The sequence below is a fragment of the Ovis canadensis genome, chromosome 3, assembly GCF_042477335.2.
Source record: "Ovis canadensis isolate MfBH-ARS-UI-01 breed Bighorn chromosome 3, ARS-UI_OviCan_v2, whole genome shotgun sequence".
In the NCBI taxonomy this organism is placed as follows: domain Eukaryota; kingdom Metazoa; phylum Chordata; class Mammalia; order Artiodactyla; family Bovidae; genus Ovis; species Ovis canadensis.
The window spans coordinates 154,279,053-154,294,279 of record NC_091247.1 but is presented as its reverse complement, the minus strand read 5'-3'; the positions used below and the strand labels follow the sequence as shown (position 1 = coordinate 154,294,279).

The 15,227-nt window shown below is 38.6% G+C and overlaps 1 protein-coding gene across 3 annotated transcripts in view; it reads right to left on the bottom strand.

Moving 5' to 3' along the window:
• Positions 1-15,227, bottom strand: part of CPNE8 (copine 8) — a 267,087-nt gene that overhangs the window by 130,523 nt on the left and 121,337 nt on the right. The window lies entirely within an intron of this gene.

Below are 15,227 nucleotides of genomic sequence, written 5' to 3'. Positions count from 1 at the left end.
GACTCTAGGTGAGTGATTACACCACTGTCATTATCTGGGTCATTAAGATCATGTTTTTATAGTTCTTCTGTGTATTCTTGCCACCTCTTCTTAATATCTTCTGCTTCTGTTAGGTCCATACCATTTCTGTCTTATATTGTGCCCATTTTTGTATGAAATGTCTCCTTGGTATCTCTAATTTTCTTGAAGAGATCTCTAGTCTTTTCCATTCTATAGTTTTCCTGTATTTCTTTGCTTTTTTTTTTTTTTTTTTTTACTTAGGAACGCTTTCTTATATCTCCTAGATATTTTTTGTAACTCTGCATTCAGATAGGTATATCAGATGGGCATATTCAACCTTTATTTGTATGTTAGTTTCACCAGAGCCTTGTTTCAGTGCATCCTCTGATGAAACTCATAATGGTGCTATGAGAGAAATTACTATATGTATAAGCTGGCAGAATAACTAATGACTACATAAGAAAGCCCTAGTAAAGTAATGCTCAAAATTCTCCAAGCCAGGCTTCAACAATACGTGAACCATGAGCTTCCAGATGTTCAAGCTGGATTGAGAAGAAGCAGAGGAACCAGAGATCAAATTGCCAACATCCGCTGGATCATAGAAAAGCAAGGGAATTCAGAAAATCACCTATTTCTGCTTTATTGACTATGCCAAAGCCTTTGACTGTGTGGCTCACAATAAACTGTGGAAAATTCTGAAAGAGATGGGAATACCAGACCACCTAACTTGCCTCTTGAGAAACCTATATGCAGGTCAGGAAGTAACAGTTAGAACTGGACATGGAACAACAGACTGGTTCCAAATAGGAAAAGGTGTACATCAAGGCTGTGTATTGTCACCCTACTTATTTAACTTCTATGCAGAGTACATCATGAGAAATGCTGGGCTGGAGGAAGCACAAGCTGGAATCAAGATTGCCGGGAGAAATATCAATAACCTCAGATATGCAGATGACACCACCCTTATGGCAGAAAGCGAAGAGGAACTAAAGAGCTTCTTCATGAAAGTGAAAGAGGAGAGTGAAAAAGTTGGCTTAAAGCTCAACATTCAGAAAACGAAGATTATGGCATCTGGTCACATCCCTTCATGGCAAATAGATGGGGAAACAGTGGAAACAGTGGCTGACTTTATTTTGGGGGGCTCCAAAATCACTGCAGATGGTGACTGCAGCCATGAAATTAAAAGATGCTTACTCCTTGGCAGGAAAGTTATGACCAACCTAGACAGAATATTAAAAAGCAGATATGGACCTTTGCCAACAAAGGTCCGTCTAGTCAAGGCTACGGTTTTTTCCAGTAGTCATGTATGGATGTGAGAGTTGGACTGTAAAGAAAGCTGAGCACCAAAGAATTGATGTTTTTGAGCTGTGCTGATGGGGAAGACTCTTGAGATTCCCTTGGACTGCAAGGAGATCCAACCAGTCAATCCTAAAGGAAATCAGTACTGAATACTCATAGGAAGGACTGATGCTGAAGCTGAAACTCCAATACTTTGGCCACCTGATGCAAAGAGCTGACTCATTTGAAAAGACCCTGTTGCTGGGAAAGATTGAAGGTGGGAGGAGAAGGGGCTGACAGAGGATGAGATGGTTGGATGGTATCAGCAACTCAATGGACATGAGTTTGAGTAAACTCCGGTACTTGGTGATGGACAGGGAGGCCTGGTTTGCTGCAGTTCATGGGGTTGCAAAGAGTTGGACAGGACTGAGTGACTGAACTGAACTGAAATGAACTAAGAACTCAATCAAGTTAGGCCCTGATATTATTTAAAAAAAACAATTCACCACTCCGTCTCACTTGCTTTCATGATAAAGAACCTATTGAGTCTAAGCACAGGAGCTGAGGCAATCCCCAAATGTTTGTTCCAAACATTGATTTCATCAGTATGTTAGAATTTAGACCAAGAAGCTTATGGGCAAGGCACCAGTTACCTCGCTTAACTGTAGAACTAACATTCCAAGTCTGCATTTTTCAACTTCAGAATTAGCAAATTAAGACCATATACAAAAGCGAAGTAGGAAGAAAGGAGCAATGAATTTCACAGAAGAAGAAACTGATTTCTTTGGAAGATTTTACACCAATGTGGTATCTAAACTTTGTCATTGCAGTTACCCTTTAGAAACTCACCCAATATTAAAATTAAGTGAGACTAAGAATGTTTATTTAATAAAGGCAGGTACTATATAATTTAGAACCCATCTTTCAAAATAATGGAAAAGTAAATGGCAACCCATTCCAGTATTTGTGCCTGGAAAATCCCATGGATGGAGGAGCCTGGCTGGTTACAGTTCATGGGGTTGCAAAGAGTGGGACATGACTGAGAGACTAACACACACTTTCAAAATAACACAGATCATGTCTCATCATTTCTTTCATTCCATTAGGATTCTCCGCCAGGTTATCAGTGCAACCCAGTCAGGTTAGGCAAATACAAACAGAAGCAAAGTTTTGTAGATGATTACACTCTAGGTGAACACAAGCATCTACAACAGAAGACTGAAATGACCTATTACTCCTAAAGCTTACTGATCAGTGATAAACCTGGAAATGGATGATCCTTTCTTTGTAAGAATATGGTACATCCATCCACTCAGTTACTTGTATAAGAAATCTGAAAGTCATCCTTGAAATCTTCCTCTTCAACCAAGACTATCAACTTATCAACAATCAAGGCTATGATGATATAATGAGTAATCAATGGAGAACTCAAATAACGCTTATTTGACCTGGTCAGAATACAGTCTGACCAGGTCAGAATACAGAATATCTAACCTGGTCAGAGTACAGTCACAAATTACTTTTGTCGAAAAGTCTTAAGCCATTCTCATGCTTCACATGTTTCATTCTCATGTTAGAAAAATAGTTTTTCACCACAATAAAAAAGTTGCCAAATGTGTTCTTTGGAATGGATAATTCTTCAATATTTAACTTTTCATACATGATATTATTTCCATCATTTTTTCAGAAACAAAGCTCATTCTTAAAAACAACGTGCATGACCAAAAAAAAAAAAATCAGCCTTCAAAGTATGTTTTTAATCTGTTTATTTCTCCTTATCTTCTTAGTCTGGAGTACTTGTCTCCTCCAAACTAGATTATTTCATCAATAATTAAATAACTGATAATTCTCTTACACACACAATCTTTTTCCACAAAGAAGTGAATGAACATTTCTGAATAAAAATCATGAATTTTTCCACTGCATCTATGATAAAATTCAAATTATTAAAAATAGCCTATTTTTCCGTCTGTACCCTGATTTTCATAGCTTAAGTGCATGCAATAGCCTTTCAGTCATGTCTCAGTCTTTGTGACCCCATGGACTGAAAGCCCATCAGGTTCCTCTGTTCATGAAAGTCTCCAGGCAAGAATACTGGAATGGGTTGCCATGCCCTTCTCCATTTCATATCTTATATCAATATGTAATTATACTTATTTGTCATTTTTTAACGACTAAATGGCAAACTCCATAAGGGAGCATGGAAGGAAAATTATTGAGTGAGTTAATTTAAGAGACTTTTCTTAAAAGATATTGACTATATTTAATAATGACAAAAACATTAATAATAACCACTATTAAGTGTTTATTAAATTCCAGTGTTCTTCATGACAATTATGTTAAGTATTGCTACTTCTTACAACAATCCTTTTGAAAGTGTATTATTCATATGTTTCAGATGAGGAAACTGGAGCTCAGGAATTTTAAGTAATTTGCTCAAATTATATACCTATGAAACCCAGGTCTGATCGCTCCCAAAGTTTATGTATTATCAACCTCACTATGGTGGCTATGTACTTATCTATAGACTAAATTCTTCATATTAAAAATGTGACATATCCCCTGTCCCTGGGATTTTCCAGGCAAGAACACTTGGAGTGGGTTGCCATTTCCTTCTCAAATGCATGACAGTGAAAAGTGAAAGTGAAGTCACTCAGTCGTGTTTGACCCTCAGCGACCCCGTGGACTGCAGCCTTCCAGGCTCCTCTATCCATGGGATTTCCAGGCTAGAGTACTGGAGTGGGGTGTCATTGCCTTCTCCGAGACTAAATTCTTCAGATTAAAAATGTAACATATATACGTGTGTACGTGTGTGTGTGTGTGTATAAAACACAGATGTATCAATTTTGTAATATTACATAGCAAGTTAGTAGCAGTTGGGACTTTAAACATCATCTGATTCCCAGACCCATATTCTTTCTAACAAAATAAACCAGACAGAGTAACTGTATCAATCTAATTTTTAGAGAACTTAATAAAGTCAAGAAGACTTTGAAAGTCAAAATTTCATCCCAAGTTGACTATATTTTCACATGCAAAAGTTGCACAATAAAGACATGCACTGCTTTATTGTAAATTTGTATGTGGCTCACCTTTAGACTAACCATTCTTCTATCCTCCTTTGTACTCCTCTTCTTCCTCATGTTGATTCTTGATCTTTACAAACACTCACAGCCTCAGCATAGCATTCAGGGCAAGGCTACATTTGAGAAAGATCTCTAAGCCAATGCTTTAAGGTTCTGAGGTCTCCCTCAAGCCCTATTCTTTTATTTAAATCTTCTACCTTACTTCCAAGCTCTCTTTCTGGTTTATTCCTCTTCCCAGATTTCTCCTGTTGAGCTTAAGCATATAATGGGCTCTACCCTTGAACTCTATGTTAGAACTGAGATTCCAATATCAATCAGACAACTAAAAGCTACTCTTCCAATTATCACCTGCCTTCAAGTTCCTATCTCTGTAGTCTTCACACCTCTTAGGACACTCATGAATCCCTCTTGGATCCCTCCTTTATTTTCTATTCATTGCCAGGTCACAAGCTGCTATAGTCAACCTACAAAGAACATAACCTTTCCCTGTAGCCAAAAGAGCTCTTGATTCCAAAACCCCTGGAATTTCCAGTCTTCCCCAGAGTAAGAATCTTCTTTCTAACTACAACTTGCCCTGCCTTTTTACTTGATTCTTTTATTTGGAGTCAGTCAAGTCTGGATGTAACAGGAACAAACAGGTATATTCCATTATGAATATAATAAACGCTTTCCTTCCAGAGGAGACAATGGCAGTCATTATTAAACTGGTGCTGATTCTAGTATTTTGGAAGGTTTTGCATTACCATGAATGAGATCTCTAAAGATAGAGATTCTCTGACAGATTTCTCTGAAGAAAACTGGCTATAATCTCACAGCATGAGAAAACACACTGCTGAGTGGGTTTAATGGTACATAATAAAGGGATGACGTAAAGTTGATGAGTCATAGGAAGACACAGTAAATGTTGCAGATAAATTAAGCAGCACAAGACTCACTCCAGGAGTTCACAGAAAAGATCAAAGTGTAGGATGGAATACAATAAATGTAAAAAATGTGTTTACTCAAATATGAATCCAACAGGAAACACTGTTGGAAATTATGAAAATTATGAGATACTATGAATTCTTCAACATCAATTTTTTAAAATTCCACATAAAATTTCCTATAAATAGCTAAAAATTAATTTTATTCTCATAAAAATGAGAAAAATCTACTTTTAAAAGTGACAGTAGTAACTAAAGCACAGAAAATGAAAAGATAAGTTTATATTCAAATTCTGATTATTTAATAAGTTATCAAGCCATGTCCAAGAAACCATTTTTCCTTTGTAGTCAACATAACAATTTTCAAAGTCTTGATTAATAATAAATAATTTAAAGCTCTAGCATTGTTCAGTGCATAGGAGAAGGAAATGGCAACCCACTCCAGTGTTCTTTCCTGGAGAATCCCAGGGATGGGGGAGCCAGGTGGGCTGCCGTCTATGGGTCACACAGAGTTGGACACGACTGAAGTGACTTAGCAGCAGCAGCAGCAGCAGCATGACTGTTCACTCAGTCATGTCCTACTCTTAGCCACCCCATGGACTGCAGCATGCCAGGCTTCCCTGTCCTTTGCCATCTCCCGGAGCTTGCTCAGAACTCATGTCCATTGAGTCAATGATGCCATCCAACAATCTCGTCCTCTGTCAACCTCTTCTCCACCTGCCTTCAATCTTTCCCAGCATCAGGGTCTTTTCTAATGTGTCAGCTCTTCACGTTGGTGGCCAAAGTACTGGAGTTTCAGCTTCAGCATTAGTCTTTCTAACGAATAATCAGGATTGACTGGTTTGAGCTCTTTGCTGTACAAAGGACTCTCAAGAGTCTTCTCCAAAACTGCAGGTCAAAAGCATCAATTTTTCAGTGCTCAGTCTTCTTTATGGTCCAAATCTATATGGACCTTCATCAACAAACTGATGTCTCTGCTTTTTAATATGCTGCCTAGGTTGGTCTTAGCTTTTACTCCAAGGAGCAGGCATCTTTTAATTTTGTGGCTGCAGTCACAAACTGCAGTGATTTTGGAACCCAAAAAAACAAAGTCTGTCACAGTTTTCATTGTTTCCCCATCTATTTGACATGAAGTCATGGGATGAGATAACATGATCATTTTTTGAATGTTGAGTTGTAAGCCAGCTTTTTCATTCTCTTCTTTCACTTTCATCAAGAGGCTCTTTGGCTCCTCTTCACTTTCTGCGATAAGAGTGGTGTCATCTGCATATCTGAGGTTACTGGTATTTTTCCCAGCAGCCCCGATTTCAGCTTGTGCTTCATAAAGCCTGGCATTTCACATGATGTACATTGTATATAGGTTAAATAAGCAGGGTGACAATATACAGCCTTGACATACTCCTTTCTCAATTTGGAACCAGTGCATAGTTCCATGTCCAGTTCTAACTGTGGCTTCTTGACTTGCATACAGGTTTCTCAGGAGGCAGGTAAGGTGGTCGGGTATGACCATCTCTTTAAGAATTTTCCACAGTTTGTTGTCATCCACACAGTCAAAGAATTTCGAGAAGCTGATGAAGCAACATGTGTCTTTCTGGAATTCACTTGCTTTTTCTATGATCCAACAGACATTGACAATTTGATTCTGTTGTTCCTCTGCCTTTTCTAAATCCAGCTTAAACATCTGGAAGTTCTTCGTTCACGTACTTTTGAAGCCCAGCTTGGCGAATTTTGAGCATTACTTTGCTAACGTGTGAAATGAATGCAATTGTGTGGTAGTTTGAACATTATTTGGCATTGCCCTTCTTTGGGACTGGAATGAATACTGAGCTTTTCCAGTCCTATGGCCACTGCTGAGTTTTCCAGATTTGCTTGCATATTGAGTGTAGCATTTTAACAGCACCATCTTTTTGGATTTGAAATAAGTCAGTTGGAATTCCATCACCTCTACTACCTCTGTTCATGGTAATGCTTCCTAAGGTCCACTTGACTTCACACTCCAGGATGACTGGGTCTAGGTGAGTGATCACACCATTGTGGTTATCTGTGTCATGAACAACTTTTTTGTATAGTTCTCCTGTGTATTCTTGCCACCTCTTCTTAATATCTTCTGCTTCTGTTAGGTCCATATTGTTTCTGTCCTTTATTGTCTCCATCTTTGCATGAAACGTTTCCTTGGTATCTCTAATTTTCTTGAAGAGATCTCTAGTCTTTCCCATTCTATTGTTCTCCTCTATCTCTTTGCACCTCGCATCTGACGGCAGAGAGGGTGGCGTAGAGGAGCCACCCCATGCCCAAGGCCAGGGGCGATGGCCGGGAGGAGGAACCCCATGTCCAAGGAGCGGTGTCTGTGCGGGCGCAGGAGGGCCTAGAGAAGCCATCCCACGTTAAAGGTCAGGAAGGGTGGCAGTGAGGAGCTACCCCTCATCCAAGGTAAGGAGCAGTGGCTGTGCTTTGCTGGAGCAGCTGTGAGGAGATATCCCATGCCCAAGGTAAGAGAAACCCAAGTAAGATGGTAGGTGTTGCAAGAGGGCATCAGAGGGCAGACACACTGAAATCATACTCACAGAAAACTAGTCAATCTAATCACACTAGGACCACAGCCTTGTTTAACTCATGAAACTAAGCCATGCCCTGGGGCAACCCAAGATGGGCGGGTCACGGTGGAGAGGTCTGACAGAATGTGGCCCACTGGAGAAGAGAATGGCAAACCACTTCAGTATTCTTGCCTTGAGAACCCCATGAACCATATGAAAAGGCAAAATGATAGGATACTGAAAGATGAACTCCCCAGGTCAGTAGGTGCCCAATATGCTACTGGAGATCAGTGGAGAAATAACTCCAGAAAGAATGAAGGGATGGACCCAAAGCAAAAACAATACTCAGTTGTGGATGTGACTGGTGATAGAAGCAAGGTCCGATGTTATAAAGAGCAGTATTGCATAGAAACCTGGAAAGTCAGGTCTATGAATCAAGGCAAATTGGAAGTGGTCAAACAAGAGATGGCAAGGGTGAATGTTGACATTCTAGGAATCAGCGAACTAACATGGACTGGAATGGGTGAATTTAATTCAGATGACCATTATATCTACTACTGCGGGCAGGAATCCCTTAGAAGAAATGGAGTAGCCATCATGGTCAACAAAAGAGTCTGAAATGCAGTACTTGGATGCAATCTCAAAAACGACAGAATGATCTCTGTTCGTCTCCAAGGCAAACCATTCAATATCACAGTAATCCAAGTCTATGCCCCAACCAGTAACGCTGAAGAAGCCGAAGTTGAACGGTTCTATGAAGACCTACAAGACTTTTAGAAATAACACCCAAAAAAGATGTCCTTTTCATTTTAGGGGACTGGAATGCAAAAGTAGGAAGTCAAGAAACACCTGGAGTAACAGGTAAATTTGGCCTTGGAATGCAGAATGAAGTAGGGCAAAGACTAATAGAGTTTTGCCAAGAAAACGCACTGGTCATAGCAAACACCCTCTTCCAACAACACAAGAGAAGACTCTATACATGTACATCACCAGATGGTCAACACCGAAATCAGGTTGATTATATTCTCTGCAGCAAAAGATGGAGAAGCTCTATACAGTCAACAAAAACAAGACCAAGAGCCGACTGTGGCTCAGATCATGAACTCCTTATTGCCAAATTCAGACTTAAATTGAAGAAAGTAGGGAAAACCACTAGACCATACAGCCATGACCTACATCAAATCCCTTATGATTATACAGTGGAAGTGAGAAATGGATTAAGAGACTAGATCTGTTAGATAGAATGCCTGATGAACTATGGATGCAGGTTTGTGACATGTACAGGTGACAGGGATCAAGACCATCTCCATGGAAAAGAAATGCAAAAAAGCAAAATGGCTTTCTGAGGAGCCCTTACAAATAACTGTGAAAAGAAGTGAAGCGAAAAGCAAAGGAGAAAAGGAAAATATAAGCATCTGAATGCAGAGTTCCAAAGAATAGCAAGGAGAGATAAGAAAGCCTTCTTCAGTGATCAATGCAAAGAAATAGAGGAAAACAACAGAATGGGAAAGACTAGAGATCTCTTCAAGAAAATTAGAGATACCAAGGGAATATTTCATGCAAAGATGGGCTTGATAAAGGACAGAAATGTTATGGACCTAGCAGAAGCAGAAGATATTAAGAAGAGCTGGCAAGAATACACAGAAGAACTATACAAAAAAGATCTTCACAACCAAGATAATCACGATGGTGTGATCACTTACCTAGAGCCAGAGATCCTGGAATGTGAAGTCAAATGGGCCTTAGAAAGCATCACTATGAACAAAGCTAGTGGAAGTGATGGAATTCCAGTTGAGCTGTTTCAAATCCTGAAAGATGATGCTGTGAAAGTGTTGCACTCAATATGCCAGCAAATTTGGAAAACTCAGCAGTGGCCACAGGACTGGAAAAGGTCAGCTTTCATTCCAATCCCATAGAAAGACAGTCCCAAAGAATGCTCAAACTACCACACAATTGCACTCATCTCACACGCTAGTAAAGTAATGTTCAAAATTCTCCAAGCCAGGCTTCAGCAATACTTGAACCGTGAACTTCCTGATGTTCAAGCTGGTTTTAGAAAAGGCAGCGGAACCAGAGATCAAATTGCCAACATCTGCTGGATCATGGAAAAAGCAAGAGAGTTCCAGAAAAAACATCAATTTCTGCTTTACTGATTATGCCAAAGCCTTTGACTGTGGATCACAATAAACTGTGGAAAATTCTGAAAGAGATGGGAATACCTGACCACCTGACCTGCCTCTTGAGAAACCTATATGCAGGTCAGGAAGCAACAGTTAGAACTGGACATGGAACAACAGACTGGTTCCACATAGGCAAAGGAGTATGTCAAGGCTGTGTATTGTCACCCTGCTTATTTAACTTCTATGCAGAATACATCATGAGCAACATTGTGCTGGAAGAAGCACAAGATGGAATCAAGATTGCCAGGAGAAATATTAATAACCTCAGATATGTAGATGACACCACCCTTATGGCAGAAAGTGAAGAGGAACTAAAAAGCCTCTTGATGAAAGTGAAAGAGGAGAATGAAAAAGTTGGCTGAAAGCTCAACATTCAGAAAACGAAGATCATGGCATCTGGCCCATCACTTCATGGGAAATAGATGGGGAAACAGTGGAAACAATGTCAGACTTTGTTTTGGGGGGCTCCAAAATCACTGCAGATGGTGAGTGCAGCCATGAAATTAAAAGATGCTTACTCCTTGGAAGAAAAGTTATGACCAACCTGCTGCTAAGTCGCTTCAGCAGTGTCCGACTCTGTGTGACCCCATAGACGGCAGCCCAAAGGGCTCCCCCATCCCTGGGATTCTCCAGGCAAGAATACTGGAGTGGGTTTCCATTTCCTTCTCCAACCTAGATAGCATATTCCAAAGCAGAGACATTACTTTGCCAACAAAGGTCTGTCTACTCAAGGATATGGCTTTATCAGTGGTCATGTATGGATGTGAGAGTTGGACTGTGAAGAAAGCTGAGTGCCAAAGAATTGATGCTTTTGAACTGTGGTGTTGGAGAAGACTCTTGAGAGTCCCTTGGACTGCAAGGAGATCCAACCGGTCCATTCTGAAGGAGGTCAGCCCTGGGATTTCTTTGGAGGGAACGATGCTGAAGCTGAAACTCCAGTACTTTGCCCACCTGATGTGAAGAGTTGACTCATTGGAAAAGACTCTGATGCTGGGAGGGATTGGGGGCAGGAGGAGAAGGGGACGACAGAGGATGAGATGGCTGGATGGCATCACTGACCCGATGGATGTGAGTCTGAGTTAACTCCAGGAGTTGGTGATGGACAGGGAGGCCTGGCAAGCTGCGATTCATGGGGTCACAAAGAGTTCAACACAACTTAGCGACAGAACTGAACTGAACTGAACTGGCACTGGTCACAATAAAATTTCAGATTTCATATTTAACATCATTTTTAAAAAGGCCATCTCTGAGCATATATTATCACACACTGCAACTAAGAAGCTACAGACATTCTTCTCAATACATTAGACAAAAATAATTTAAACTAGGCCATTTATAGAGAGGAAAACAAGGGAATATTTTTAACAACTTAGAATATAAATGAGATACTATTTCAAAAACAAAACTCTAATCTAAAACACTAAGTCATTTGGATGATGTTATTTAAGATAAATAATATATGGGACACAAGACTTTTAAAGTTCACAATGAGCCATTTGTATTAACTGCAGGTAGATTATTTGCCTCAGGAGGTGTCCTGTGCTACTATTCTTAAGTCTATACCTAACCACACACACAAAATTGCCTAACTCTTGAACAAAATTGCCAAAGGTAATAGCTGTAGGAGAGTTTACAAATTCTTTATCTCCAGCTGTGAGAAATAGACCATGAAAACATCTTTAATGACCATCCTACAATATTATCTTTGCCCTAGATAGCTAAGCCTGGCTAGAACTGTTCACAAGGGAGATGAAAGATGGGAGAAAGCAAAATGGACTATGAGAAATAGATGTAAGATCTGCATGTTAAATATATATAATACTATTTGTCAAATATGAACTTTATCATTTCTACCAGGCTTTCATTTATTCCACTATTTTTATATATCATGTGATAAAACAAGAAATCTTTAAAAGTTGTCAGCGAAAATACTTCCATGATTTTGCATCAACTCCAGTACCCAACCTGGCTCTATCCTTTCTTCCAAAGCCATTCCCTTCTGCACTGAAATGCCATATCATCCAGTCCTCCCATTCCTCCCTACCATCTGTCCATTAAATTTGTTCAAAATAGTCAAATACATGGAAAAAAAGGTGGCACTGATCAGGAGATAGCAGGAATAAGTGTAGAATCTGAACACATCCATGGAGTGCACCAGCAGCTATGAAGCCTTACTTAGACACTATGAGCAACACAGCTTCCATGCAAGTGATATTTCACTTTTGTCCTCAACCAAACCATGCTCCTTCAAACAAAAACTATGAATAGTTTAGATTGCTTTTCATTTGAAGCTGAGGTAAAGAGGTGGCATACCATTTGAATAGAAGCTGTATCTTTTTTCAAAGCACTTGAACTTCCAAGACCCCAAGACAGAATGCTTAGCCAGTGTACCTGGTTCTTTAATTCACGTGTTCCTCTTTCTCTAGACAAATACCTTTATCATAGCTAGAGTTTTTAAAGCTTCCCTGGTGACACAGTGGAAAGGAATCCACCTGCCAATGCAGGAGCCACAAGAGACATGGGTTTGATTCCTGTCAGGAAGATCCCCTAAGTAAGAAATGGCAACTCACTCCAGTATTCTTGCCTGGAAAACACCATGGACAGAGGAACCTGGTGTGCTATACTCCACAGGGTTACAAAGAGTCATACATGACTGAGCACAGATACACATATACAGAGTTTTTAATAAAAGCCAGCATTTTCTCAAGCAAGAGGGCGGTGACTACAAAATATTTATTTGTGTGTTTTATCTAATCCAGTATCCACCTGGGTTGGAGTAACTGCTCAGGTGAGAGAACATGTTACCTGATGCTTTGATGAGTAAGTCCAAAATATCCTTCTGTTAGCAAGCTAAATGCATTCGCTTGTACTGTTGTACTGTTCTACTTCTGATTAATCTCCTCAGAAACCTCGCATGTCTTTCCTCTGTTCTCTTTATCTCCAGTATCTAATTTAATTCCTTCATGTAATAGGCCACCACTCTACAATTCTTATATGGTTTTTTGGTAGCCAATTTATTTGCTATACTCAAACTCTGCACTTCATTACCCATTTAGTACTAACACTTGCCTAGCTAAACTTATTTAGAAAATCAAAACATTTTCCACAATTTTAACAATAAGCCCTTATTGTTTAAGCCCTTTGTTTAATGTGAATGTATCTGGTAAGGTTGCCCAATAAAGCCTAAGGGAGGCTTTGTATATAAGGTTAGTTACACATACTTAAAAAATGAATGAATTACATATTTTTCAATAAGGTATAATATTAACACTTATGATAAACTTGCCTAAATTACAAAATATCCTATAGATGAAACAAAACATATAGTTATAATGACCCATGTTGTCTGAAAAGGTTTCCAAAGTTTTGCTTCATTTGTGCTACTCCAGCCTCAGCAGAAGCTTAGAAAAATCTAAAGAGCATTTTATCCTTTCTGATTATGTAAAATCATTATGACTCAACTGTGGGCAAATACTCCCTACAATTGGCATATTCTGCCAATCATTACTCTAGGAATCTTCACTCTATAGCATGAATTTGCTTCTCTTGGTCTTGTGTAGTAGAACTTACTGAATTAGTTGAATAAGGATCACATCTTATACTACATTCTATTTACCACATACCCCAATCAATATAATAAAAACTTCTTGCGCATTTCTAGACTAATATTTTTTATTATGTATTTATCTTTCAAAACTAGTATTTTGCATGTTTCCATCTAGTCAAAGCTATGGTTGTTCCAGTGGTCATGTATGGATGTGAGAGTTGGATTATAAAGGAAGCTGAGTGCCAAAGAATTGATGCTTTTGAACTGTGGTGTTGGAGAAGACTCTTGAGAGTCCCTTGGACTGCAAGGAAATCAAACCAGTCAATCCTAATGGAAATCAGGCCTGAATATTCATTGGAAGGATTGATGTTGAAGCTGAAACTGCAGTATTTTGGCCCCCTGATGTGAAGAACTGACTCACAGGAAAAGACCCTGATGCTGGGAAAGATTGAAGGCAGGAGAAAAAGGGGATAACAGAGGATAAGATGGTTGGATGGCATCACCAGCTTGATGAAGATGAGTTTGAGCAAGCTCTGGGAGTTGATGGGCAGGGAAGCCTGACATGCTGCAGTCCATAGAGTCACAAAAAGTAGGACACGATTAAGCGACTGAACTGAACTCTACTGAAGACTAACATAAAGCTGATTTTCCACTGGGAAAAATTTTATGGTATTTAAGAGTTTTCTGAAATGAGTTATGATTTCCTTTTATGGAAAAAATAAAATGAAATAAAACTGTTTAATAAAATTAGCAATTTAAAAATATCAGTGAAATTTCCTTAAAAATATCCATTCTGTTACTCCGAAATAAAAATTCTACATTTTTACTTCTTTTGTTTTCTCTCAAAGAATATTAATGGCATAATTAAGGTGGCATTGAATAGATAATGCTGATTTTTTTTCTAGCAAAAGAAAGGTTGCTTTAGTAATTTTCTTAGAATGCTTATGGGCCTACCTCACTAGTCTAGACAATGCAATAAGAACTATATATGCTTAATAAAAATATTTATATTTTGTTTATAGATTATTTATCATTGGTTTATTTAAGTGAGCATAAATATATGTGAACCTATAATCCTTCCAAATCCTACAAGGATATAAAAAACAAATTACATGTGAAAAGAATGTTTAAAAGGCAGTTGGTATGCAAAAGCTTTCCTAGTGATATTTCACAATAATTTTCTAAGAAAATCAATTTATAAATAAAAGAAGTTAGAATTTACAGGCTTCTTATTAACCTAAGAAAAACACATTAACTATAAAGTTTCATTATATACAGGGACTGTGAGAATGACACTTTAATCATTTCAATTTTTAATGTCAAAGGTGAATAGATTTGATTTTGACATCATGATATTATAAGTTTGAGATTCTTAAAAGATTGGTGAAGATAGAGACTTCAAAATTCCCCAAATCTTTAGACACTGTGGTTCAGTCTGCAATTGCCTTAGATCTTCCTAGATCTTTTGATGTTTAAAAACAGTTAACTGAATCCAAAACGTCAAAATTTAGGGATGGGAGAAGAAGGATGAAGAGGAGAGGAAAAGATTAGGGAGAATGTCTATAGTTTGTTTACAGTCTTACATGGAACTAGAGAAAATAGACCAGCCTATGCAATTAATCTGGAAATTAAACATTATTTCCATAACTGAAGGTGAATATGAAAAATATAATTCTTAG